General features: G+C 35.6%; 1 pseudogene; it reads left to right on the top strand.

The window, feature by feature from the left end:
- The window catches only part of LOC123644415, a 125,934-nt pseudogene extending 99,906 nt beyond the window's left edge, over positions 1-26,028 (top strand).
- Positions 26,029-27,575: the final 1,547 nt, after the last annotated feature.

Raw genomic sequence — 27,575 nt, 5'->3', positions numbered from 1 at the left:
CACAAGGAAGAAAAGCTGTAGATGCAACACATGATTAAGGGAATACATAATTATCTATTAAACTAAGAAAAAACAGAAAGCTGTAACCAATGGAGAGTTGCTATAAGACAAGGATCAAAGCTATGGCAAGTGGCTTCCTGTCCATTATCTCATCGCTGTTGGTGACAGAGTCGGAACAGAAGAGGGAGGAACTAGAAAAACAAGCGGTAGTGCCCCAATCTCTCAGTTACATGGTGGATTAAAACAAAATGACTTCAGGGAGTGCTTAATAGTATAAGCAGCTAAGAAAAAAAAAAAGAAAGAAAAAAGAAAGGAAGACACTCTGCGAAGCAGGGAAACTGCTTGAAATTCCATTATGCTCAGGATTCAAATTCAACCCAAGACTATTTAGTGTTTTTGTTCTCATTAAGAGGAAATTGTCACATCTTCCTTTTTGCTTTCCTAATCGGAGTAGTAAATAGCTTGGGTTTTTAAAGTCCAAATATCTGTGTGGGAATCCTGGCCTGTTCAGCTATGAGCTACAGGACCGAGAGATGTTACTTTATCTGTATCTCGATTCTCTTTGTAAAACAGAGATAGTGATCATATCTACTGTTAGTGTTTTTAAGATGAATAAATAAATCAAGTGCTCAGAAATGTAAATCATCATCATGAGACATTATTCACCACATGTTTATCTGAGAAGCCCCTGATATGTAAATTTCCTCAAATTATAATTTCCATAGCAAATCCCATTTGGTTTTGGGATAATGCTTATAGGAAGACAATATTGAATAATGTATAAAAATAAATTGTATTTGTTATTAAGAAAAGAGAGAAGTGCCTCTTTTGTTTGCTTATTTTAGCAATTTACACTTTCACTATAATCATTTGTGTTGCGTAGTTGACGACATATTTTACCGTTACAAATGTGTAATTCATATCTAGTCTTGAGATATTGCAGCCAGGCGCTTTATTTAATGTAGTATAAAGTCAGGGTATGAGGACAAGGAGATGGGCCAGAAATATTTTTAGAAGTAAGCAGAATGAGAGATACATTTTTTATAAACTCATGCCAATACAGTACCCAAAAGGACTTCTTGAAAGTTTTTTGTGACAAAAATGTTTTTAACAGGGCTTACATTAGAAACAATTTTTTTAAAGAAGGCTGTTATCAACTATTAAGTAAACGATGCATAACTAGTGCTTGTTCTTCTTGTGAATCATTTCCCGAAGGTTCTTATTTACTGTACTGCAAAACATATTATGTTACCCATCTTTGCATTCTCTTTTATATTACTTTTTCCATTTTAGGATTTTTAATGAGTCTGGATTGTTGCAAACTGACACTAAACAGGATGAAATTGGAAAACCCAACTTAATTAACGCTAGAGAAATAATTTTCAGAATATTTCTCCAAATGCAAATGTTTATTGTCTTTTAGGTAAAACACTGCAAATATAGAGACTTGTTATTTTTATTAAGGTATATTATACTGGTAGAACAATCTATAAACGAGAAATGTTAAGGAAATGAAGACTTTCTAAAGAGTTAGTAAACATCATTTGAGGGCGAGTTTTGTGCTCTTCCCCTAAGTTACAGGAAAAATGGTGGATTTTTGAGGAAATGCAAGGTGGTTTAACAAGATGCTCCTAACAATCTGAAAAGCTAAGAACTTCCATCTAGTTTTGAAATGATATATTTCACAGATGGAATAATAAAAATAATAAAAAAAATCTAGCTTTCCAAATGACACTGTTGTACCTCTAGGATGGAAAAGAAGGTTTAGCACTGTGACAAAATGAGCTTCCCCCCACCCCAATTAAGTATATGCTAGTTACAGAGATCTATGTCTGAAATTTTATTTTAAATTTTATTTGTTTATTTCAAACAGGGATCTGTTTTTACTTATAAGCTTCTACCTGCTCATCCCAGTTGCAGGTAGATAACCACAATGAATCCTTAACTCAGATTCTGGGTAGGTGAATAATATATTCTTACTCTCCTTAAATTTTTATTTTCATTTAAAATATGTGGAACTGTATTTTGCAGGATTCCTAATCTCAGCGAGAAGAGGCAGAAAAGGCTGTTGTTGAAGACCAGAGACTTTGCCATCAGCACAGCTGGAATCAGATCCCAGTTCTGCCACCTGCACACTGTGGAAAGTGGATTGGGTGAGTTAATCTCTCTATGCACCAGCTTCATACTCCTCAAATGAGGACGTAAACTGGTAATTTCTAAGGTGTTCAGAGTTTCAAATGAGTCTCTGTATTTCAAACTTGCAGTCCCAGGTGTAAAGAGGTTGGAAGTCGTTACTCTTAATTCTCACAACAAGGAAAAAGGTAACAAACTGAAACTCAGTAACTATTCTTCAATCCATCAGGAATTGAGGTTACAGGGCAAACTGCCACTCCATAAACTGGAGAGACAGACAGACAGATACGGTGTCTGCCTTACCAGGGACAGAATCCAACTTCTGGAGCCGTTATCTGTAGGAACACATCTAACTGTAACGATGAATTGCTGGAAACTCAGTTTGGAGGAGCTTGAGTGTTCAAAACTTTGAGAGGATTTGGTTTTAGAGAGACCCTCACACTTTCTGAGTTTTCTTCCAAGAGTCCTATCAGAATTTTTACTTTAAAGATTAGGGTTTTTTCTTTTTTTTTGTAATTCTAGCAAGAGGAGGGAAAATATCATTTTAGAATATGTCCAGACCTATTTGTTCTTCCTAACAAGGCCTGTCCTCAAGGGAAGCTATTTTACCTGAGCCTAACCTACTGGGGTTTAACTTAAGCCTAGCTGACCTACAGTAAGGGAAATACCCAACTCGGGCTCGCTAAGAGACTGACACTTAACTGCAGGACTACAGAAGGTTTTTCCTTCTCCCACACCTTTTCAGCACATCAAATATGCTCCTATATAATAACAAGAAATTACAGGTAAAAGAACTGCAAGCATTAGATCCTATTTAAAGATGTTCCAGAAAAACCTGAAGACAACAAAGAAGACAGAAACAAAGACACTAGAGGAAATTTTAGCTTCTAACACCACAGCTACAACACAGTGAACACAAACTAATGCCTAGCCAGATAAACATAAAGCTTCACACTAATGGCTTATCTATCTCAGTTCCTTTTACACAATACAACATGTGTGCCTTTCAACAAAAAATTACGAATCATGGTAAAAGACAAAAACACCGTCTGAAGAGACAAGCAGGCATCATGACCAGACTCAGATATGGCAGAAAAGTTGGTATTAATAAACAGTGAATTTAAGTTAACTATGATTAATATACCAAGGGCTCTAATGGAAAAAGTAAATAACATGCAAGAACAGATGGGTAAACAGAGATGTGGAAACTCTAAGAAAAACTGAAAAGGAAATGCTATAAATCCAAAAGACTGCAACAGAAATGAAAAATGCTTTTAATGGGCTCACCAGTAGACTGGACACAACTGAGGAAAGAATGAGTGAACTTGAATATATGTAATAGAAACTTTCAAAACTGAAATGCAGAAAGAACAAAGAATAAAAACGATGGAACAGAATATCCAAGAATTGTGGGACCTTTACAAAAGGTGTAACATACAAGTAATGGAAATATATAAGGAGAAGAAAAAGAGAAACAGAGGAAATATTTGTAGTAACAATGGCTGAAAATTTTCCAAAATGAACAATAGACATCAAATAATAGATCCAGGAAACTCAGAGAAGACCAATAAGGATAAATACCAAACAATTTACACCTAAGCATATCATATTCAATCTGCAGAAAATTAGAGACAAAGGACAAATCTTGAAAGAAGCCAGAACACAAAGAAAAAAAAAAAGCACCTTATCTATAGAAGAATCAGGATTCGAATTGCATTGGACTTCCCTTTAGAAACCATGTAAGCAAGAAGAGAGGGGAGTAAAATGTTTTAAAGTGTTGAATGAAACACAAACAAACCTAGAATTCTGTATCCAGTGAAATTATTATTCAAAAGTGGAGAAACAAGAAACAAGTAGAGAAAACTCTCTCAGACAAATAAATGAGCTTCTATGAATATAAAGTGTATATCAAATGTATGGCATAACTCTGAGTTATTGTTCAATAAATGGTAGCTTTTTTAAAACCAATAAAAAATAATATTTTGAGTAATCACAAGCAAATACTGTGTTATGCACTTTTGTATAATTTTCACTTAAGCCTCATCAAGTTCCACAGTAAATGAAGACATTTTAATTAATCTCAGGTGAAAATAAACAAAACTTCAATGAAAGACAACTCAAAGGAAATGCCAGTCTCAAGGGAAATGGAGATAACTTGTGAACTTGAGGGTAAGAGGTCTCTAGTTGATATGAAATAGATATCTAGCTGATAAACTATATTCAGAAGTCCTAAAATAAACTTGAGGAGTAAAGTCATGTTTAAATAATTTTCTTGGAATATGTATATTCATAGAAAAAGGAATATTTTTTTTTGCCAAATCTACATTCATTGATAGAAAAATAGTATAATTTCAATTATGTTTAAACCTGCCTGCACACTACAATGTCTTGGCATCATTTTCTAGCTTTTTCAACTCTGGATGCTCAACTGAATCCATAAATCAAAAAATGACTTGAGTGACATATCTCAATTCTCTCAAGAATGGTGCAATTCTAGATATGTAGGAGAGAAATTAATTCTTCATATACAATGGATGCCTTGGGGCACCCAAGTTTAATTCTCTCAGGGTAACTCAGTTGAAAGGCTGTGCCCTCCATTAAATCAGAATCTCTGGAAATGAGATCATGTGTTTGTTAATACGTTGTGTGTTGTTTTTGATTTGTGGGTTTTTTTTTGTAAGTTGTTCATGTGGAAAATCATACATTCATAGTATTTTTTCTAATTGATGGCTAGCAGAAGAAGTCAGCAGATATAAACATAAGAAAATGATCAACCAAACCAGGAAATTGGGAAGCGGATTCCATTGATGTCTATGAAGGTAAGCCTTTAATCAGAGGGGGAGAATAATAGATAAAACAATTTAATTCATAATTGCATTTAAAATCAGTAATAAATGTAATAATTCTTTTGTCATGTAGACATCGTTGCACAATGAACTGAAAGACTCCAAACGTCTTTTCTAGGAAAATGACATGTAGAAATACATGTGCAAATTTTTACATGAGATTCTTCTTTAATTGGCAAAGTATATTGCATTTATTCAGTTATTTGAGACACATTTTTAAAAAAGTCTTCTAGAGAGTGTTGTGATTCTCTAAGTGGTATATAATCTTGTGAGACAAAATATAAACAAGGAGAGAAATGAAGAAAGAGATCTGTTAATGTCCTAGGATAGTCATAGGGGCATTCTAATGTATACCTTGCCATAGATCTTAGGGCAACAAGTAAGTGAAGAGTTCACCTCTTCAATCTAAATGGACACTAGTTCACTGCTCTCTGTTAGAATCTAATGAAAGCCACTAATTTCTCACCAGAAAAAGCAACTACACACTACATTTTTTGTGCATTTCAAGGTTTCACTGACTCACTGATATTCATACATGGGCTTTACATATAAAATTCCTGCTAACTTTTTTCCACATGTAAGTGTTTGACATTTTTGATCATGTTTACTAGTTATTAGCATGAAGTTTTAAGAACATAAACAACCAGATTCCATTCTATTAATATTAAATCAACTATCCCTTAAGCACTTATTCTATGTGATATTTTTCTAAATGCTTTCAAATAAACATTTGTGTTTTATTTCTAAGTTTCTTCTTCTTCACAAGATTTTTCAAAATTCTTACAAGTTACCCAGATAAGTACACAAATTATGATGAACTATGATTCATTTATCTGCCTGACACAAATATCAAAATGCAAGAAAAATTACTCAGATTAGTTATCTGGTCCCACATAATGTAAAGTTTATAATTTATTTATTAGTTTGAAGTTTTGTGTGTAAATGTTTCATTATAATCATTCAAAATGACTGTATTTATAGGAATGGTCTTTTACCACCTTTTTATGCAGTTTAAATTTTATAAGTAGACTATTGCTTTTTTATGTAAGTAGAGCATTAATTTTATCAATTATTCTTTTGGAAGATTTTTTGAATAAGGTGGAAAGTGGGGGAGTTAATCAAATATCTTATTATAGGAGGACAATGCCTCCTATTATCTCTAGCATGTTACACCAGTTTGCAGAAGTTGCCTGGTTAATCGAGGAAAGCCACTAAAAAAATACCAATACCAATGAACCCTGAAGAAAAGAAAGATATGATTTTCAGAGCTGTCACATTCTTTTTTCCTAAAATATCCAATTTCCCACACAAAATATGAGACAAAGACATAAATAGATAACTCACACACTTGGAATAAAAAAACATCAGTAGAAACTGACCCTGAGGGCACAGATGTTAGATTTACTAGACAAAGAATTTAAATCAGCAATTAAAAATATGTTCAAAAACCTAAAGAAAATTATCTGGAAATCAATCCTAGACTCATCATAGTTAAGCTGTCAAATGTGAAAGGCAGGTTTCCCTTTTCAGTCACTTCTAGTCTGTGTTCTGCATATAAATTTATTTTTTGTTCATAACTCTTTTCTTCTCCTGATTAAAAAATAAACCCCTTAAGGTAATAATTATAAAATTGTATTGATACTTATAATGCATGAACATATAATTTGCATGACAATAATAATAAAATGAAATAAGTATGTCTGTGTTCCTAAAATTCACAGGTTTCATCAAAACTGTTGTTTGGTGCAACAATTTTATGTTGAAGAAATATTTGAGATTTTCATAGGCTTTTTTTCCCTTAGAAATAAAAAGCTACATTTTCCAAAAGGAAAACCAATTAAAAACCCATTTTCCAATCTCTACTTTCTTAATGGCTTCCCTAAAATAAATATTTAAAAAAAATCCCAACCCATTCTGTCTTTAAACCAGTGCCTCATTCCATCGAACAAAAGAGATATTTTATCCATGTTTAGTCAGTGGAGGAATGTTGCATTTGATACTTAAAATTCTTATTCTAAGGCCTCTATGCCAATCTTTATCAATGAGAAATTTTCAATAGGGAGCTTATCCAAATCACATTTTGAGAAAAGCATTTCTTCTGAGTTGCCTATCTTCCTCAGAAGAGCATTTCAATTCATTTGGCAAACATTTACTGAGTATCTCATACATGTATTCCTGTGCTATAAGCTTGTAATATGAATATATATGGGACATTAAACTTGCTTACAGAAAATAAGTCTATTTGCATGTATATAGCGTATAAGTCAAAATCAGCATCCATTAAAAAGCTTCTACTTTTGTCTGGGAGATTAGGGAAGTGCTCAAAAATGCAGTAAATTTTGACTAATGGGTACACATTTTTTCTTCAGAGTAGAATATGTTAAACCAGGGAAAGTGTTAGAAATGGAAGCAACTTTCTACATAAAGCTGGTAGAGATATGATTTAGTTTTGGCAACTTTCATGTCTTATCATTTGAGTACCATTTATGAGCAAGATGGACAACTAAATTTATTGAACACATATGCAATTTTGTGTCCAAAATAATTTTCCAAATAAATGAATAAAATGTCATCATTTTATTTATGAGATTTATGAGATTTATAAGATTATGGGCTCCATGTGCCTTGTCATGGTGATTCACACAGGACTGTGAAAAGAAATGCTCGGCCAAGGGCAATAAAAAATATATTTCCATAAAGCAGTGTCCATACTGCTTGAAATATTATGGTGGAGGGATAGATACAATATAATCAAACTTCCAGCTTGTAAATTCTGACTTACCCTTTGTATTACTTTTCTATGCTGTGTAACAAATTACCACAAACATAGTGGCTTGAAATAACATCCATCAGTTAGCACAAGTTCTATAAATCAGTAGTCCAGCCACAGTGTAACTGGGTTCTCTGCTCAGCTTCTTTTAAGTCTGAAATCAGGTGCAGCTGGACTCATTTATGGTCTGGAAATTCTTAGGAAGAACCCACTTCTGAGTTAATTCAGGTTATTGGTAAAATTCAGTTCCTTGTGATTGTAGGACTAAGATCCCCACTTACTTGCTTGTTGTCTGCTGTGGGTTGCTCATGATTCCTTCTGTGTTTGAAGCCAACAAATAAAAATCTCTTTTGTTAAAGGATTAATACATCTAATTCCTCTGACTTTAAATCCCTGGCCTGGAAGGCCCAGTGTCTTTTAGAAACTCTCCTGATTAGGTCAGCCCCACTAAAGATAGTCTTTCTTTATTAAAATCAGCTGTGTCAAATAACAATCTCAGAAGTAAAATCTATTGCATTCACAGATCCAGGGACTATATAGAGTAGATAAGTCAAGAGATAGAGATCTCAGAGATCATATTAAAATTTTGCCTGCTATACTCAGTGACTTTGTGAAAGTCATTTAACCTCTTAAAGCTAATTTCTCTGTAAATATAATGGAAATACCTATTTTATAGGATGATTGTGAAGACTCTTGCAAGGTAACACATGAAAGCATTTAACTCATTATCTAGATGGTAATAAGTATCTAATAAATGCTATAACAATTATTATATAAGTTTGAGGTTTTTTTAAATGAGCAAATTAAACAATGAGCAATGTAAAGTTTTAGCAAAGAGAATTACCCCAAATATTTTAGTTATACATATTATTTTGTGAGTCAAAGAGAAAAAAGTTGATGCAGCTAGGAACTTCAATATCATTGCTATGATTTAATTTTTCTTAAGATTTGCTAAGAATGAAGCTTCTTGATTGGAACTAGAGATAAATAATTTAAAAAAAGATTTTCCACACCCACTTTAATCACTCCATTAATGCTCATGGGATTTTAGTTTAAATCTAATTCCATTCATTTTAATTCCTCATTAAACCAAATGGTGTTCTATCTGTAGCATAATTGAACATATTCTTAATGAGAAAGTAGTAATCATTGAATTCACCATTTACACACTGGGAATGGATTGGATATTATTCTTCATCTTGCCTGCTAAACCAGGCAACTATTGCTGGGTTGGCCAGTATTGAGAAATTATGTGGTTAATTTCAAACAAGTCAGTGAAAAAGTATGATCTATTAAAATGTCCATATGCTTGTTAAAAGTGGTAGGGGGAAGCACATGGTAGAAAGCCTACTCTTTAAAATGAGATAATTATTTTTACATGAATATGATGTATGTGTCCAGCTTTAGAAGATTTGGACACAGTAACAGATGCTTCAGCATTAAAATATGTTCCTCATGCAAAAAGGTTTGCAATTTAATTATGTGGGATAAAGAGAAAAGGATATTCAATATGTTGTAAATAATGGGAGGATAATTACTTTCTAACATCAGATATTAATAGCTAAAAATTAAACAATTCTGAAAGGAGAATTTAAATAGAGCTGAAAACGAAATGCAAAGTAATTTGGGATTCTGCAACTGCATTTTGACACTTTAGATCAGTTTGTTACTTATGATATGAGAATAACATATGCACTTCTTTGTTTTACTCTTTATAAGGAAGTTGTTTATGACGATTACTAAGAAAGCCCCTATGAGAATTCTAATAGTGATTTATCAGTTTAGAATAAAATTCTTTGTAAATGGGGACTTTATTTTATGTACATTTCTGTGTCAAATCAAATACCTTATCTGAGGATTAGCTGCTGTTTTTAAAAATGAATTTCAAATGTTGAGTGCACAGTGAAACTACAAGGCGTAAGAAATCCTATCCTCTCCTGGAGGTTTTGCTGAACTGTCACTGTAGCACTGGGACTGGTCCCGTAGCTTCTTAAAGTTTGATTGTCTACATTTGCAAATTAGTGATACATTATTGTTTATGCTTTCTTCACTAGAAAAGTAAGGACCCAAATGAATTAACAACTGCAAAAAGATTTTAAAGACGATAATTTGAAGAATTTAAAGACCATGCTATATTTTAAAATGCAGTTATTAATAAGAAAATATTATCATTGCAAAATTGATGTTTCTTATAGAGAGACTATATCTGAACCAGATTTCATAGATAATAAGAACAAGAGGTAATTAAACTTCTTTTCATCTTCCAATAGCTTTAACCTAACTATAATGTAAATATCATAAATATTGAGTTTCCATCCTTTTTTTTTCTGTTTGCCTTCTGCTCCCTTCCAGATTCAATTTATAATACATATAGATGGTTTTGATTTTTCTCAAATGTTTCCAAACACTGTACCTTGAGAGGAAATAACCAGACATAATTACATAAAATGTAATGGAAACTTTTATTTCTTTGGAAAGCATGGATTAAGTATCTCTCAGAGAGTCCAAAGAAAAGAAACTGCATGCCAAACAAATTAACACTTTCTAGCCTAATCTTTCTCCTATTCTTGGAAAACTCTGTGTGCCATGTGTCCTTATTGGAAATTCAAAATACATAATTACTTAACTTTTTACTAGAACAACCATGGCTGATTTGATAATGTAAACAGAAATACAAGATGTTACATAATAGTAGCATTTGCTTGTATATTGTGAAAAACACATCTGTTTTCCCATTGGTAGAGATAAAACTTTTAAATGGATCAAAATGCAGCAATACTTAAGATTGAAGTAAGTCTACCATGTACACATCTTGATTTAAACAAGAATCTTTTAATTTGGTGTCCAAAATAGGCCTCAACAGTGTTAGTTCTTAATTAAATGACCTGAAGAACAGATATGTACTGTCACTAGGCTGTCAGACTTTTGGTTAAAGAGGAGATGGTATTTCATTAAATGTCCAAGATTAATCTCACCATCATGTTGCATCTAATGTTGAAGCTATTACACTAATTATTTCATTTAAGTTGGCATGCCTATAGGACTACTTTGAAAATATGTGCAAAGAAAAAGAGATTAGTTTTTCCTGATAGGCTTTTTTTGCTAATCACAAATTGCCTTTGTTCTTTCTTCCTTACTGATAGGATATATTACTTGAAATTTTACTCCGTGATATCCCTGAACAAAACTGTCTGGAAAACAAATTTTGCATTTAGTTCTCTTCTCCCTCTGTGGTGGGTCCTGCATCTTCTTAGAAGACAGGACAATAGTCACAAAGTACACTGTAGCAAGATATATGTGGTTCCCAAAATCAGTTTCTACATTGTGCATTTGATTTTGGCCAGTTATTTAAGCTCTTTGAACCTCAATTTCCTCATCTATTAAGTGGCATAACTTGTGAAATTATTGAGAGGATAAAGTGAGATATTATATACATTTGAGACATAGTAAATTATCATTAAATGGTAACTACTGTAAGAAATTATCTGAGGCTGCTATTATATTCTTATATCCCTAGATGATTCCCTACCATTCGGAGTAGTTTGTGGTCATAAATTTTTGCTAGTCATCTTAATTTTCAGGACCCCCCTTATTCTGCTTCAAACTAATCAATTAAATGAAAAGAATATAAAGACAGTTTCCACATAATCCAAATGAAATTTATTCTCTTACTTTGTTAGATAATGAACATACAGTAAAAACATATAGCTTTTGGTTTCCCTAGTGTATGCCAAGGACCATGCCTAAGGCTTTAAGTACTTGTTTCTCTCAATCCAAAAAATAATTCTGAGAGGTAGGTATCATTTTCCTACTTATGGAGGAGAAAACAGAGACCAACAGATGCTAAATAGATTGTCCCAAGCAACCCAGTTGGTTAGCAGCATATCCAGTATACAAAATTAAGTTTTCAATACTAAATACCCCTTCAATACAAGGTGAAAATGATTAAAAAGGCAGTCTCTATAAGAAGGAACTGTTGTATGTGTGTATTTTGACATAGGCATAGCCTTTCTAGACTTATGGGTCATATAGTCTTCCAAACTGTGGGCTGAGTTTCAAAGTATGCAAGATGATTTATACTTGGGTTACCTATGACATTTTTCTTATATTTGGGTACTTGTTTGTTTTAATACCACATCAAATTCATTACTTCATAATTAATACTGTTTTGGGATAGGCTAAGTAAAATAAAAAAATATGTATATAGAGGTGACGTTAGCAGTATTAACTGTGAAGTCATGAACATGACTTCACAGCAGAATAAGAAGCGCCTGACTTTTTCTCCACTCAGGGAAACACCAAGTAATCATATATTCATGAATTGATTTCCTCTGAGAGATGGTCAGAGACCAAATGAGAGACTCCTATTCATCAGGCAACCAAGAAAACATCCACATCAAACAGCTAGGAACAGCTAAGGCATACTCAGGCATGAACCCCATCCAGGCACTGTGCCATACAACTGGGAAAGGCATCTTTAATACCCATTTTCTCCCTGTGGAGAGAATGATTTTAATCTCACATACAGCACCCTAAATCCAAGGTTCCTCATGGTTTGGCTCTTAATTCACCAACTCTGGCAGTGTAGGGGATTAAACACATGAAAGTCTCTTTAGACCACAGGAAAGAAGCAGCAGTTTAATATGGGCTCTCAAGGGCTTCCAGGGCTTCACCCCTAGGAGTAGTGCAGAGAAGAACCTTAAAAATCATAACCCCTTTTTTCTTCTTGAGAAAGGTTTATGGCACACACTTCCAGTAGCTACTTGGTGGCCTGGCTTCTCACTAACTTTCACTGGGGAGTTAAAGAGAAAACAAATATTATCCCACCTGGCAGCCTGAGAAGCAGACCTGCACTTCTGAACCTGCTCCCACAGCTTACCCCTGTGGTAACTTCAAGTCTGTTGACTGCTCTTAGAAGGAGTTTGTCCATACATCAAGCAGTCTAACTTTTATCACTTCCACTTGAGGGACTGGATTCAAAACATTGTAGCTCTAGGAGCAGAGGGAACAAAGTATATGTAAGTATATCTGGACTATAGAAAAAAGTAGCAGTTTTATATGGGTGTGTACGCACTCCCAGGAACTTCATCCCCCAGGAATAGTGCGGAGAAGGGGCTTTAAAAATGCAGCCCCCTGTTATCCCCAGAAGGGGTTTACGCCATGCATCAAGTGCCCCAACTTTTACAGTTACAGCCTGAAGGACTTCATTCTAAACATCTCAATTCTGGGAGCAGAAGAGATTAGGCATATGTGAGTCTCCCTACATCACAGAACAAATAAATTGTCTTAAACAGGTATGAAAACACTTTCAAGGGCTACACTCCCTTGGAGCAATGCAGAGAGGAGGTGGGAATGTGTAGGCTCCACTTGCTCTATAGAAGGGGCTTAGAGCACACACTTCCAGTGGTTACTCAGTGGCTTAGCTTCTAATGAACTTGCATCAGCAGCTAACAAGGAAAACAAACAATAGCCCTCCAGCAGCCAGAGCCAGAGCTTGGCACTTTGTGAGGTTTCTCTCTGGCTCAACCCAGTGGTAAATTCAGGACTACTCATTCTTCCTGGAAGGAGTTTGTCCATGTACCAAGTGTCATAACTTCTATAACTCCCACCCAAGGGACTATGTCCTTAAAAAACTAGCTCTGGAAGTTGATGGGGCTTTGTATTCCTGACTGGTCTTAGACCACAGAAATAGAGGAGGTGAATGTATAATATAATGGGCTCACCTCCAAGCAGCTATCTCTCCAGGATCAGAGGGTGCAACTTGAACGTTAGTATAGGTGTTTGCCACAGATCCTCTACCCAGTTTAGGACAGACAGAGTGAGAGATAAACACCCATACTCAGCTTTACTGTGAAGATGGAAGAAATTGAAACATACAGCCAACACCTCAACCTTTCCCACTACAACTAGAGAGTCTGGCTTTCAGGTCTCAAGATACTGAAAGGATGTGGCACATCCTAAGCTCCCCGGGACAATCAAAACGGAGACAGCAGTTTGGACAAAGATTTGAGAGAATCTCAAATCTAAAAACTTAGTGAGGTTTTTCTTCTACATGATGCCAGTATGATAAGACTGAGAATTAATTTTCTTATCTAATGTTAAGAAACTAACACTGAGTGTCAAGAAAAATAAAGAAATGAGAATATATTCCAAATAAAAGAACAAAATAAATCTCTGGAAACCAATCCCAATGAAGTGGAGATACATGATTTATCCAAGAGGGAATTCAAAACAACAGTCATTGAGATAATGGAAATAAACCCACACATCTACTGTCAATTTATTTTGGGCTATGGTGCCAAGAATACACAATGGGAAAAGAATAGTATCAAATAAATGATGTTGGGAAAATTGGATATCCACATGCATAAAAATAAAAAAAAAGGAACCTTTATCTCACCCGTTATACAAGAATCAATTAAAAATGTATTAAAGACTGAAACATATGATCTGAAACTATAAAACTATTGGAAAAATGTTCTACAGTACTAGTCATCAGAAAAATACAAATTAAAATCACAATGAGATATCACCTCACACCTTTTAGATTGCCTATTACCAAAAAGATGAAAGATAACAAATATTGATGAAGATGTGGAGAAAATGGAACACTTATACACTATTGGTGGTATTGTAAATTAGTACAGCCATCTTGGAAAACAGTATGGAGGTTCCCCAAAAAACTAAAAATAGAATTACTATATGATCCATCAATGCCATTACTGGGTGTATACCCAAAGGAATTGAAATTAATGCATTGAAAAGATACCTATGCCCCCATGTTTATTGCGGTGCTATTCACAAAATCTAAGATATGGAATCAATCTAAACATTCATCAACAGATGAATGGATAAAGAATATGTGAGATACACATACACAAACACACAAAAAAAATAGAATACCATTCAGCCATAAAAAATAATGAAATCTTATCAACATGTATGAAACTAGAGGACATTGTATTAAGTAAAATAAGTCACGCACAAAAAACCAAATACTGTATGATCTCACTTATATGTGGAATCTAAAAAAGTCAAAGTCATAGAAGTAAAGAGTAGCATGGTGGTTACTACTCTTTAGTAGCAGTACTAGGATGGTGGTAGGTGTTGGGGAAGGTGAATGGGGAAAGGGAGAAATTGATCAATGGGTTCAAAGTTATAGTTAGGAAAAATAAATTCTGGTGATCTATTTCACAGAAAAGTGACTATAATTACTAATAATGTATTATAATATATACCTCAAAATAGCTAAAAGAGAAGAGTTGAAATGTTCTTACTATAAAAAATGGTAAATATTGGAAGTGGTGCATATGATAATTACCCTGGCTTGATCATTTCACAACGTATACATGTATCAAAACATCACATTGTACCCCAAAGATATATACAATTATTACTTATCAATTAAAAATAAAATAAAACTGTAAAATCATGTATAACATTACAAATTAAATAAATTACAGTACAGGCAATCAACAAATATTACAAATTTTATGATAGCGCAGACGTTTCTGTAATTTAAGAATTATTCCCCAAATCCCTATCCTGTGTAGTACTATGGTAGGCAAAGCAGAAAGACTAATTGTAAATTTTATTTTAAATTTTAGTTTCTTTTTTCTGATTGTGTAGTACAGCTATACTATTCAAGGTCATGATAGTAACAGTATTCCTCCCTTTTTCTCCCACAAAACTTGTCTTTTTTTTTTTTAATCTGCCTCATAAACGATGTCATTTCTTTCCTTAACATACCTTAATCAGAACTCAGCCATGGGATTCCTTATATATGGTTCAAAGAAAAGGTCATCTCATTTATCCAGCTTTTTACCCATCTAAACAAAATTAATATTTCATCATTCTTCTTTTCACAGTCCTCAGGAAACAGCACCATTTTATCACTTACTGCATTGTGGTTGAGTTACATTTTCTCATGTAACTCCTGAAATCAACTGCACATCATCAAAAGCCTATCAAAGCAGAAATTATCTTTCTATTATTTTAATCTCTGGGCCTAGCATATTGCCTGACATATTTCAAGTTTTTTGTCAGAAGAAAAGAAGCATAGAGTGGAGAATCCCAGCTTAGTTCTTGTGTTCGTGATCCTTAGGCTTTTTCCTGTATGGGGTGTACATAGTCTTTGGTGTATAAGTCACAAACAAGAGGAGGAAGATAAAAGAGACAAATTCCAGGGTGATTCAACATCAAGGCCAGACAGCTTTGATTGGAGGAATTTGGTAGATGAAGCAGCACAAAGCAAAAGAAAAATGGGGAACGCAGACCCAAAATAGGTCTAGAGGGGAAGTCAGCAAATGGGACCTGAACTGGGAACATGGCCACAAATGTTTTTTGCTGGGAATTTGCCTCTTCCCATTGTATCAGGAAGGGTGCTAGTAAGTGCTCTAACAATCTGACCTGAGAGAGATTTCCTGAAGTGAATTTGCCTGGCATACTCAATTTCACTAATGTATGCACGATAAAGGAGGCAATCTTGCTTGATGTTTTATGGGCTGGACATAAAGGATGTAAGGGCCAGTATGCACTTTTGATTATAAACTAAAGATAATGTCATTTACCCCACTGATAAGATGTCAGAAAGATGCAACAAAAGATACATGTCATTCTAATCATTTCCAGACAGACCTCCTGTTGAGTCGAGAGAATGAATAAGAAATTAGTCAAGTGGAATGACACAGTAGGCTGTCTAAACCAAGAATTGAGAGCAACGTGGTCAATCTCTGGTTGATTTGGCCTCTGCATTGTGTGAAAAAGTGAGCATAGGATTATTCCAGTGTCGGAAAACTGCTGTTTTCACTTCTTGGACTTCTGTAACCCTTTGCAGCCAAGATAACAGTGATCACAAAACAAGTTTGCACAGCATAAGAAAAATCTCACACTTTGTCTTTTAATGCCAGTAAGAAAATGACATTCCCGTAGTGATGCTTGGGAATGTGGGATATAGTGGGCAATGGATGCTTTGTTGCACGGAGCAAACTCTGTGAACTGAGCTCATGAGAGCAGCCTTTTTCTTTTCCACTAGGATCTTAATGTCAGTACAAATGCGTGTTGTTTTTTGCTAAGTGTGACTTACAGGAAATGTCAGTGAAACTGCCTACCTAGAAAGGCAACAGAGAAATCCACTTATCCTTAGGCTCAAAACTAAGGATAAAACTGGACATGAGTCTTTAAGCACAGCCTGAAGCTTATTGATAGTGGAAACTAGTTAGGTCACCTTATAAAAAGTGTGCTTGATTTCATTCTTTATTTTTAAAATGTTCTTTCATCATTTAAAACCATTCAATTTAGGTAGAGCTTGATTAAAATTATGTGTTCTTTTGGAAAAATCTTTGGCCCCTTTTAGGGTTTTTACACTTAGATTTTTATTTTTTGGCTCTATTAATCTTTAAACATTGGTTACTCAGACTTATTTTGCACACATGATAGACATTTCCAAAGCTTCTTAATCTCTTTCATTTGTCTGCATAGCATCTTCCAGTTTTCCAAATGCTTTCAAATTCATTTCTTCATGTTGTCCTTACAATAATCTGTGTTATAAGCAGAGAATTTATGGTAATCTCCATTTTATTGATGAGGAACTGATGTTCTATGAGATCAAAGCTGAGTGAAGAACCATAACAATTTCACCTCTTGTCCATTGCTTATACCTTTTGTCTTCTATGCAAATTGACCTGGCATTTTAGAAAGCTTTAGTGATAAGAAATTGAATAAATTCAAATTAGTTGGGAATCCTCCATGGGTCATGAGTTGTGGAAGCTTCCCCTGTATATGACAGAGTGCTATGAATTTCTTTGATCTGGAGAAGATTTTATGTTATGACTTAATGTTGGTGTTTTATGCTACAAGATGAGATAAATTCAGGTAACATGCCAGAACTGGCTTTACAATTTCTCATTGGTACCTCTTTTTGAAATGACACCAGTGTGAATGTCCAACTTCAGTGCCAAATTCTTGACATAGTGAATGTTGTAGGTTGAACATTGTCCCTCAAGAATTAATGTCAACTCAGAAACTCAGAATGAGACCTTATTTGGAAATAAAGCTTTTGCATATGCAATTAGTTAGGAATCTTGAGATAAAATCATATTGGATTTAGGAGAGATCCTTAATCCAATGACTGGTATCCTTATGGGAAGAGGAGAGGTAACAGAGACCCATATTCAGAAATGGAGACCAGGTAAACATCTGTGCATAAATAGAGGTAATGCACAGCTATAAAGCAAGTGAATGCCAAGAATTGCTGGGAGGCAACAGAAGCCAGGAAGAGGGAAGAAAGGACTCTTCTATAGAGCCTTCAGAGAGAGCATGATCCTGCTAACACTCTGATTTTGGACTTCTAACCTCCAGAACAGTAAGAGAATAAATTTCTTTTGTTTTAAGCCACTAACTTTGTAATAATTTGTTATAGAATACCTAGTGAATGACTACAGTGGACAATGTTCTGCATGCGATAACTCTGATTCCTGGTTTTATGTAAAGAGCTGAGGTCCAGCTTACTGTACTACATACGATTCTACTACTCACTTTGGCTACGCATTGAAAGTACACATAGACATATCTGGCCATGCCTCTACTATGGGTTGTTTTGGCTTCAACTCAATCTGACTACTTTAGGTTTAAGTCTCCCCTCTTATTTGTGGCATCCACCAGTTTCATCCTTGTTTTGAGACCCACTATATACAAGGTCTGTCCAGAAAGTACCCAGCCATGTAATATGAAAAATGGAGACATTTATCGAAGAAGATACAAGAAACATTGTACATAGGATAATGACACCTCAGTCCCCTTCAAAGTAGGCCCTGTGGGACCTTTGTTGATTGCAGCCCAGACACGTTTGACATTCTCAGGTGTTCTGCTTGTCTCGGGCCTTCCAGAATGTGGACCACTTTCAACAGATTCTCGACCATCTTTGAAGCATTCATGTCACACTTTTATTTGTGCTGCACTCATTGCATCGTACCCAAAATCCTTCTGAATTATCCGAACAGTTTCTGCAGAGGATTGTTTAAGCTTAACACAAAATCTAATGCAGATTTGTAGCTCTACTCACTCAGTCATCTTAGATGCGAGAGCCACACCGTACACACATACACATGGTCACTCAAGGGCGTCTAGCGCCCCACTGACTAGTACAGTGAAGTAGTCATTGTTCACACATGCGCATTCCAGTCCACCCACCTTGGCTGCCAAGTTACATCAATGTTGATGTCATGCAAACTGTTCTTGTTATATTCACAATGGCTGAATACTTTCCGGACAGACTAGTATTTCTGTTTCTCTTTGTCATATTCTATCCAGGATTTCTATGTATTGGTATGCTGTTCTGTGAGTTACAGGCAAACTCTCAGTCAGCTCCTTCTCCTTTGTCAATTTATCATGTATCCTGGCTGGACATCTCTAAATTAAAAAAAAAAAAATCCGATGTTAAGCAAGTGCAGTTAATACATGAACGTGGCTTCATATTTTCTTAGTTGGGAATAAAAGGATACTTCCTTGAATTTTTTTTTCTTGATAATCTAAAATCTTTCCTCTGCAATGAAATGTCTTAGTTTTCTCAATGTCTTAGAACAAACCTGAAACATATTTAGCAAAGGTACAGCTCATATTCTCTTTAAAAGTGCTTTTAGTTGAGAACCTTAGAACTCTTAAAAGGACTGTAGCATGTGTTTGGATGGCACTGTAACAATGTTGATTTTAGCATTTACATTTATGCTATTTGTGTCTTATTATCTACTTTCTATATGCTTTTAGAGTGCAAGTATCACTACTTCTACTTTGGGTTTTTAACTAAAGGGAGGGATATTTTTCTATTTTAATATTTACTTCCTTTTCTTTCCCAAGTCTCTTGTCTGTGAGAAGCAAGTACAGAATTATTTGAACTAAATATTATAGAGCAGCTGTGTTAATGAAAGCATTTGTTTTCATTTATTTTATGTGCACATACCTAAAGAGTTATGCAAAGTCTATGCATTTATAAATCTGATGAATGGATATCATAAATAAACACAGAAATGGCATTCAGTTAGAAACCAGAATATGCAGTGAAAGGGATTATATAAACTATACAAATAGACAGGAAATTCCAGTTCTGTAAGATTTCTTGGGGCAATGGTATATCATCACTTGCTTTTAGTTTGACATCATTGTCTACTTATTACCTAGTACTTGAACATTTTTGCAATTTAAAATAGTCCAGTGTTGTGTATATTGATGCTTGTAAAGTTGGAATATGGTCTATTGAGCTATATGAATTAGAGATGAAAAATGCCAGTTTAAAGATGATATAATATAGTCACATATATTTAACTTGTACAAAGGAGTTAATAGAGTATAAACAATCTTTCATAAAATTTACTTGGAAATAGTGAAGATATACAGATTGTAGAACCAATGCTAATAATTTTGAATGGAACCTATCCCAAAAATTCATAAAATAACTTTGAATTTGATATTTTAAAATATTTAAGATGTTAAGTGAGGATTTCCCGTTCAGCTCTAACATGTAAAGAGCTCTGATGTTATCTCTACCATCGTAAGAAGCCAAAACTGACAAACCGAAAAGTGATAAAAATGAGAAAAAACAATGAAATGGCTTTTCTTGAACCCTTCAGAAAACTGAGATTGCAGGGAAAAATTGTCCCTCCAAAATTTAAGAAAACATGTGTATCTAAAGGGTTTCAACTGACCCCTACATACCTGGAACCATAAACTGACAAAACACTTAAATGATAATTTTGATGAATTGGTGGAGGCTGGATGTAGACTAGCTTAGCATGAGAGTGAGAACTCACAGAAGCTACAGTCTAATGGAGAGCCCCACAGTTTTGTGGAGTTTTTCTACTGTAGCTGCACTAGGTTCTTACAGTGAAGATCCAAGAAAGATATCCTCGTAGCTCTAGCTTTGAGTAAAGACTAATCGTTGTGAAATACAACCAAAAGAAAAGCCTACTCTCCCACAAAAAAAAAATCCAAAAAACCCTACCAGAGCCTTATCCTAGCTCACAGAAACGCAATATTCCCATGTCAGCCTCATTTGCCTTTCTGTCTCACTAAACGATAGAGGAAATTCCAGAGAAGAAACACTTGTGAATGTCAATGTCCAGAAACACAGGCCCAATAAAAGACCGAGATTTAATATTAAGATTCTAGATGTTTCCCTCTCCCCATACCTTACCATCATCCCAACAAGACTCTGATATAAAAAAGGTAAATTATAACCTAAATAGCTGCAAGACACAGACCCTATGTGAAGGAACACACAGGATTCTACTTCTGGCCTTGTCTGGGCACTAGAAGTCTAGACAGAGACACATCTGGTTATGCGCCTCCCATAAGGTGCTTTGGCATTGAATCCTCTAGGTTTGAATTTCCTTCTAATTTTGGCACCAGTTTTATATAAGACCATCGATATACTTATACACTTTTTGTCATAGTCTAGGAAAGCCTAGCTCAAGAGCGAGGACAAAAACAAGGACACTAGAGAAATTTAAAGCCTTTGAAATCTACAGCTGTAGCACAACTCTTACCCATATTAATTTGAGTCCTCACACTAACAGCTGATTGACCTCAGTTTCTAACATCTAGAACAAGAAGTCCAGTCCTGATTTCAGCAAAATATGACAAGGCATGCCAAAAGAAAAAAAAAAAAAAAAAGAAAAGAAAGAAAGAAAGAAACACCAATATGCAAAAAGCAAAGCAAGCATCAGAACCAGACTCAAGATATAACATACGTTGGAATTTTAAAAAAGGAAATTTAAAATAACTGGGATAATATGTCATGAGATCTATTGGAAAACGTAGATTATAAGCAAAAACATAAAAATGTAAGTAGAGAGATGAAAATACTAAGAAAGGGTCAAAAGTTAATGCTAGAAATCAAAAACTCTTTAACAGAAATGAAGAATGCTTCTTGAGAAAACATATGTAGACTGGACACAACAGAAGAAAGAATAAGTGAGATTAAAGATAGGTTAATTGAAACTTCCCAAACTGAAATGCAAAGAGAAAAGAATAATCCATTAGAGAATAAAAGAAAAGAAACAGAACAGGACATCCAACAACTGTGAGGGTAATTCCAGAAGATTTGACATATGTATAATTAGAATACCAGATGCGAAGAAAGAGGGAATAGAGCAGAAGACATATTTGAAATAATAATGCTTAAGATTTGCAAAATTAATGCTAGACACAAAACCACAGATTCAGGAAACTGAGAGGACACTAATTAAAATAAATAGCATAATTAAGTGCAGTTGCATACATATTCAACCTGCAGAAAACCAAAGACAAAGAGAAACTCTGGAAACAATCTATGGGGTGGGGGAGCTGGAGAATCTTACTTATAGAGGAACAAGAGTAAGAATCACAGTAGATTTCTCATCAGTAAACATGCAACAAGAATAGACTGAAATATTTAAAATATTGAAAGAAGTAAAACAACCTAGATCTCTATATTCAGTGAAATTATCCTTTAAAAGTAAAGGAGAAATAAAGTATTTGCCACACAAAGATAGTGACTTCTTTGGCAGCAGATCTGCCTTGCAAGACATGTCAAAGAAGTTCTTTAGGGAAAAAGAAAATAAAGTAAGTAAAAAACTCAGATCTACATAAAGAAAAGGTATTGGAAAAGGAATAAATGAAGCTAAAATATTTTTTCTTAATTGATATGAAAGTATCAATTGTATATATCAATAGATACGTGAAATGGATAACAGCAATGTCATCAGGGATGGAAGAGAGTAACTGAGGCTACACAAGGTTCCTGCACTACATGTGAAGAGGTGTTATTTGAAGTGTTATTTGAAGATGGACTTGTAGCAGTTAAAAATGTATATTGAAACTCCAAGGCAAACACTAAAAAAATTTTTGCTATGCTAAAAGAAGAGATAAAAAGGAATCATAAATGCTCATTTGGAAATAGGGACACAGGAAAACATGGGAAAATAGAAAACAAAACATAAAAATAATGAAGGGGAAACAATTATAAACATGGTAGATATTAATCTATCAATAATTGTTTTAAATGTGAATGATCTAAATATACCAATTAAAAGAACATGATTAAGAGAAAGAAATAAAAAGATTAATGAGATAAATAAAAAAAATAACAACAATATGTTGTCTTAAGAAATACACTTTAAGTATAAAGACTGGAGAGGGGCAGCGACTTACAGAGCTGCAGGGCCAGGGCTCACCCCTGAGCTGGACCACAGAAGGACTGCACCTGGCCTTGCAGGCTGAGAGGAAAGCCAAGGTAATTGCAGTAATGATACTGTGGAGGGAAACCAGGGGGCTGGGAAGTCTCAGAAGGTTCAGGAGGCCATTGTCCCCGTGTCCTCCACTGTGGCTACCACATCTGAACCTGTCAGCATTGATGCCAGGGACAGGAATGCCACCAAAGCATAGAATGATGAACTGGCATATGAGGACAGCCAAGGCTTTGTCACTGGGGAGCTCATGTCGGGGGAGACTGTGGGGCTTCTACTGGTGGCCATGTGGCTTTGTGTCTTGGTGGATGACCAGCTGGAGCAGAGCAGCTATGGCACCTTCTGAGTCACGTGGTTTGCAGATGGCAAGTTCCCAGTGGGTGTGTGGAGAAGTTGATGTTGCTGAGCTCATTTTGCAGTGTTCCACCAGGCCACCTACAACAAGCAGCCCATTCACCTCAAAGACATCTATGAAGTCCTGCAGGTGGCCAACAGTTGCTCCAGGAAGTTGTTCCCACCATGCCATGAAAGTGACAACATTGACACTGCCAAGGCCCTGGAGCTACAGAACAAGCTAATAGTTGAATAGGCCCTTGGGGAATTTCAGTCTTTTGGCCTCAAGGGCCAGGAGCCATGAGCAGAGGAGAAGAATCCTTATAAATAAGTTTACACAGACATGTGGGCTGAACCTGAGGCAGCTGCCTATGCACCACCTCACCAGCCAGAAAGCTCAGAAAGAGCACAACAGAGAAGCCCAAAGTCAAGGAGATTATTGATTAACTCACAAGAGAGTGGCTGATGTACAAGGTGCAGCAGAACTACCAGAATATGGAAGACATTTGTTTCTCTTGTGGGAGCCTCACTGTCATCCTGGAACACCATCTCTTCATCGAAGGAATGTGCCAAAATGGCAAGAACTGCTACCTGAAGTGTGCGTATCAATACTATGACAATGGCTATTAGTCCTGCACCATCTGCTCTGGGGGACATGAAATGCTCATGTGCAGGAACAACTGCTGCAGGTGTTTTGTGTGGAGTGTGTGGACCTCTTGGTGGGCCCGGGCGCTGGCCAGGTGGCCATTAAGGAAGACCCCTGGAACTGCTACAAGTGCGGGCACAAGGGCATCTACTGGCTGCTGTAGCAGTGGAATGTCTGGCCCTCTAGGCTCCAGATGTTCTTCGCCAATAACTACAAGCAGGAGTTTGACCTCTGAGGGTTTACCCGCCTGCCTCAGCTGAGAAAAAGCAGCTCATCTGGATGCTGTCTGTCCTTGATGGAATCCCTACAGGGCCCCTGTTGCTGAAGGATTCGGGCAATCAGGTGGACCACTACATTGCCTCGGAGGTGAGTTAGTGAGAGATATATATGGTGTTGTTAACTATTATAAAAAAAACCAAAACTGTTGCCTGGACAATATAGCAAGACTCAGTCTCTAAAATAATGATAATAATAATCATAATGATAATAGAAAAAACTTATCTGAGCATGGTGGTGTCTGCCTGTAGTCCCAGCTACTGGGGAGACTGAAGGAGCAGGAGTACTTGAGCCCAGGAGTTTGAGGCTGCAATGAGCTATGATTGCATCACTGCACTCCAGCGGGGATGACAGAGTGAGACCTCTGAAAGATAAATAAATAAATAGTAAGGTAAACTTAAACGGATAGGTAAAGATTATGGTAACAATAATAAAAGGAAAGGTGGAGTAGCTACATTAATTTCAGACACGGCAAACTTCAGAACAAAGAACATTATTAGGGATAAAGAGGGGCTTTACCTAATGATAAAGTGATCAATTCCCTAAGAAGACACACCAATCTTAAATGTGTGTGAACCAAACAACAGAGTGTCAAAATAGGTGACTGGTAGAACTGAAAGGAGAAAGAGACAAATTCACTATTTTAATTGGAGACCTCAATACCCTACTTTAGTAATTAATAGAATTTCAATAAGGACATAGTTGACCTGAACAGTACCATTAATTTGGTCTAAATGACCTTTATAGGATACTCCATATGACAATAACAATACACATTTTTCTAAAGCTCATATGATACAATTAAAAAGATAGATTACATACTGAATATAGAACAAAACTTGAACAAATTTAAAAGAATACAAATCACATAAATATGTTCTCAGGCCAGAAGGCAATTAAACTACAAATCAATAAATAAAAGATAGCTGGAAAATCCCCAAATATTGGGAAATCAAACAAAACACTTCTAAATAACTCATAGATCAAACAAGTCTTAAGAGAAATTAAAAATCATTTTGAATTAAACAAAAAGGAAAATATAACTTATTAAAATGTGTGTAATACAACAAAAGCAGTGTTTAGAGGGGAATTTATAGCATTGTATGCATATATTAGAAAAGATAAAATTATCTAAAATGAAAACCTAAACTTCCACTTTAGGAAACTAGACCAATGAAAACCTAAAGCAGGCAGAAAAAAATTAACACAAAATAAAGCTAAAATCAATGAAACTGAAAACAGGAAAACAATAGGAAGAACAACAAAACCAAAATCTGGTTCTTTGAAAAGATCAATAAAATTGGTAATTCTCTAGCCAGGCTAACCAAGAAGAAAAGAAAGAAGACTCAAATTACTATTATCAGATATGCAGGAGGAGCCATCACTATCGATCCTATGAACATCAAACAGATAGTAAAATAATAAGAGATTGAGTATATTCAGTACATTACAGCTTTAGTCATAGAGCTCCAGTGTCAACATATGGGCTTCATTCAAGCACTTTCAGGCATTGAGAAGGAATTCCTGGGGGACCTTGCCTAGCAGGAGGAGTCAATTCGAATGGTTGATAAAGAAAGAGCCTCCCAGGAAGAAAATCATACTAAAAGAAGTTAGAATAATGGTTAAATAAATCATGGAGTTATAGTTGTAAGAATAAAAAAAAGCTCCTGTTAATATCTTTAAGCCATATCTTTAATCTAGGGAAGAGAAAAAGGAAGACGAAAGGAAAAATATGGGCGAAAACCCTACAGATCTATTCTGTTGAACTCCAGTCATTGGTACCTAAGCAACATGTTCCAAGAATGAGCAGATGGTAACATAAAGGAAAGGGAATAATTATCTCTGAGACAACAATGTGGCTTTGATACCAGAAAGCAAAGAATGTCTGCGGGGGGAAAAAGGAAATGGTAACTCACTTTCATAATATTCATGATGATATGGGTTAATGTATCACTTAAGCTGAAATGTTCACTTTTTTACCTCCCACTCTCTTGTCAACCACTGAAACCACTCTTGTCATTGTTGCCAACAACAACCTCCATCTTGCCAAATCCAATATTATAGTCTCACTATTCATTTTACTCCACTTTGCAGCAGCAATTGACAGGGTTGATCACCTTCTTTCTCAAAACCCTTCTTTGCTAACTTTCATGACTATATTTACACGGGTTTTATTCTACCTCTTTCTATGCCTTCCCACCTCCATTTGGTAATTCTAATATATTTGCTACCTCTCCCTTGAGGCTTGGCCTAATATATCCCATGAAGTGTTCCAAGTAATTACCCTGGGATGTTTAATAGGAATCTCAAACTTAATGTGACCAAAACATCATGATTTCCTCCTCCCCCACACACCCTGGCTTTCTAAATGGTGTCACTGTTGGCTCTGTTACTAAGACTAAAAACCCTATAACCTCCATTGAATTTTTCCCTCTCAGTCCGTATCATCTGCAAATTTTATCAGTTTCACTTTCAAAATAAATCTAAAGTGCAACCAGGTCTTACTATCTCCGTACTTGTCCAAGCCACATTATGTGTCCTCTGGTAAAATGATAGTCTTACTAGATTCTCCACCTTCTTTCATGGTGGCCAACTGCATATTCTCCATAGAGCAGTAAGATCATCTTATAGAACATAAAAAGAGAACATATCTCTTCTTTCTTCAAAACCCTCCGATGGCTTCTCATCATGCTAAAAATAACACCTAAGCTCCTTGACCACTGTTCCTGAGGCCCCTACAAAGTCAGTCCCTTAGCAAGCTGTTCAATTTTGGCTCCTGTCACTTTTCTCTTCACATACTCCATTTCACCTACACTGAGTATTTTTGCTGTTTTTTGAACTCAATGAGAATTTTTATGTCTTAAAGTTTTCTCTTAGATCTGAACAAGTAGGATGTCTACTCTAGGTTCTGCACTTGAGAGAGCCCCTGTTTTAACCATCCTGTGGCCACATCCTACTTCAAGGGGCCAGGAGACCCTGGTGTACTCACCTATTGTAGTCTATGTTCTGCATATCTGGACTTGGAGTTTCTTGTCCTGCTTAGGCCTGTTCTACATATCTTTCCTCCAGAGGGCAGACTATAGCACACATGTTATCCACCCCACCATAGGTATGTGCATACAGGGGACTGAGTGATGGCTAAGGCATGCCTATTTCTGGGTGGGGGCGTGTGAACAGTTTTTAGACTTGCACACTGTCTTGTTCATAAGGAGGAGAATGAGATCCCTCACAGTGATGGTCTGACCAAAGAGCAGGAACAAAAAGAAGGCAGACTTTAGACTGAAAATCTGGGGGTAGGGACTTGATCTCCCTACTCAGGCATACTTCTGCTTGATACTGCATGGGGTCCAGGA

Source organism: Lemur catta, chromosome 9, assembly GCF_020740605.2.
Source record: "Lemur catta isolate mLemCat1 chromosome 9, mLemCat1.pri, whole genome shotgun sequence".
NCBI classification, from domain to species: domain Eukaryota; kingdom Metazoa; phylum Chordata; class Mammalia; order Primates; family Lemuridae; genus Lemur; species Lemur catta.
Note: the sequence above shows the minus strand (reverse complement) of the source record. Positions and strands in the feature narration are given on the sequence as shown.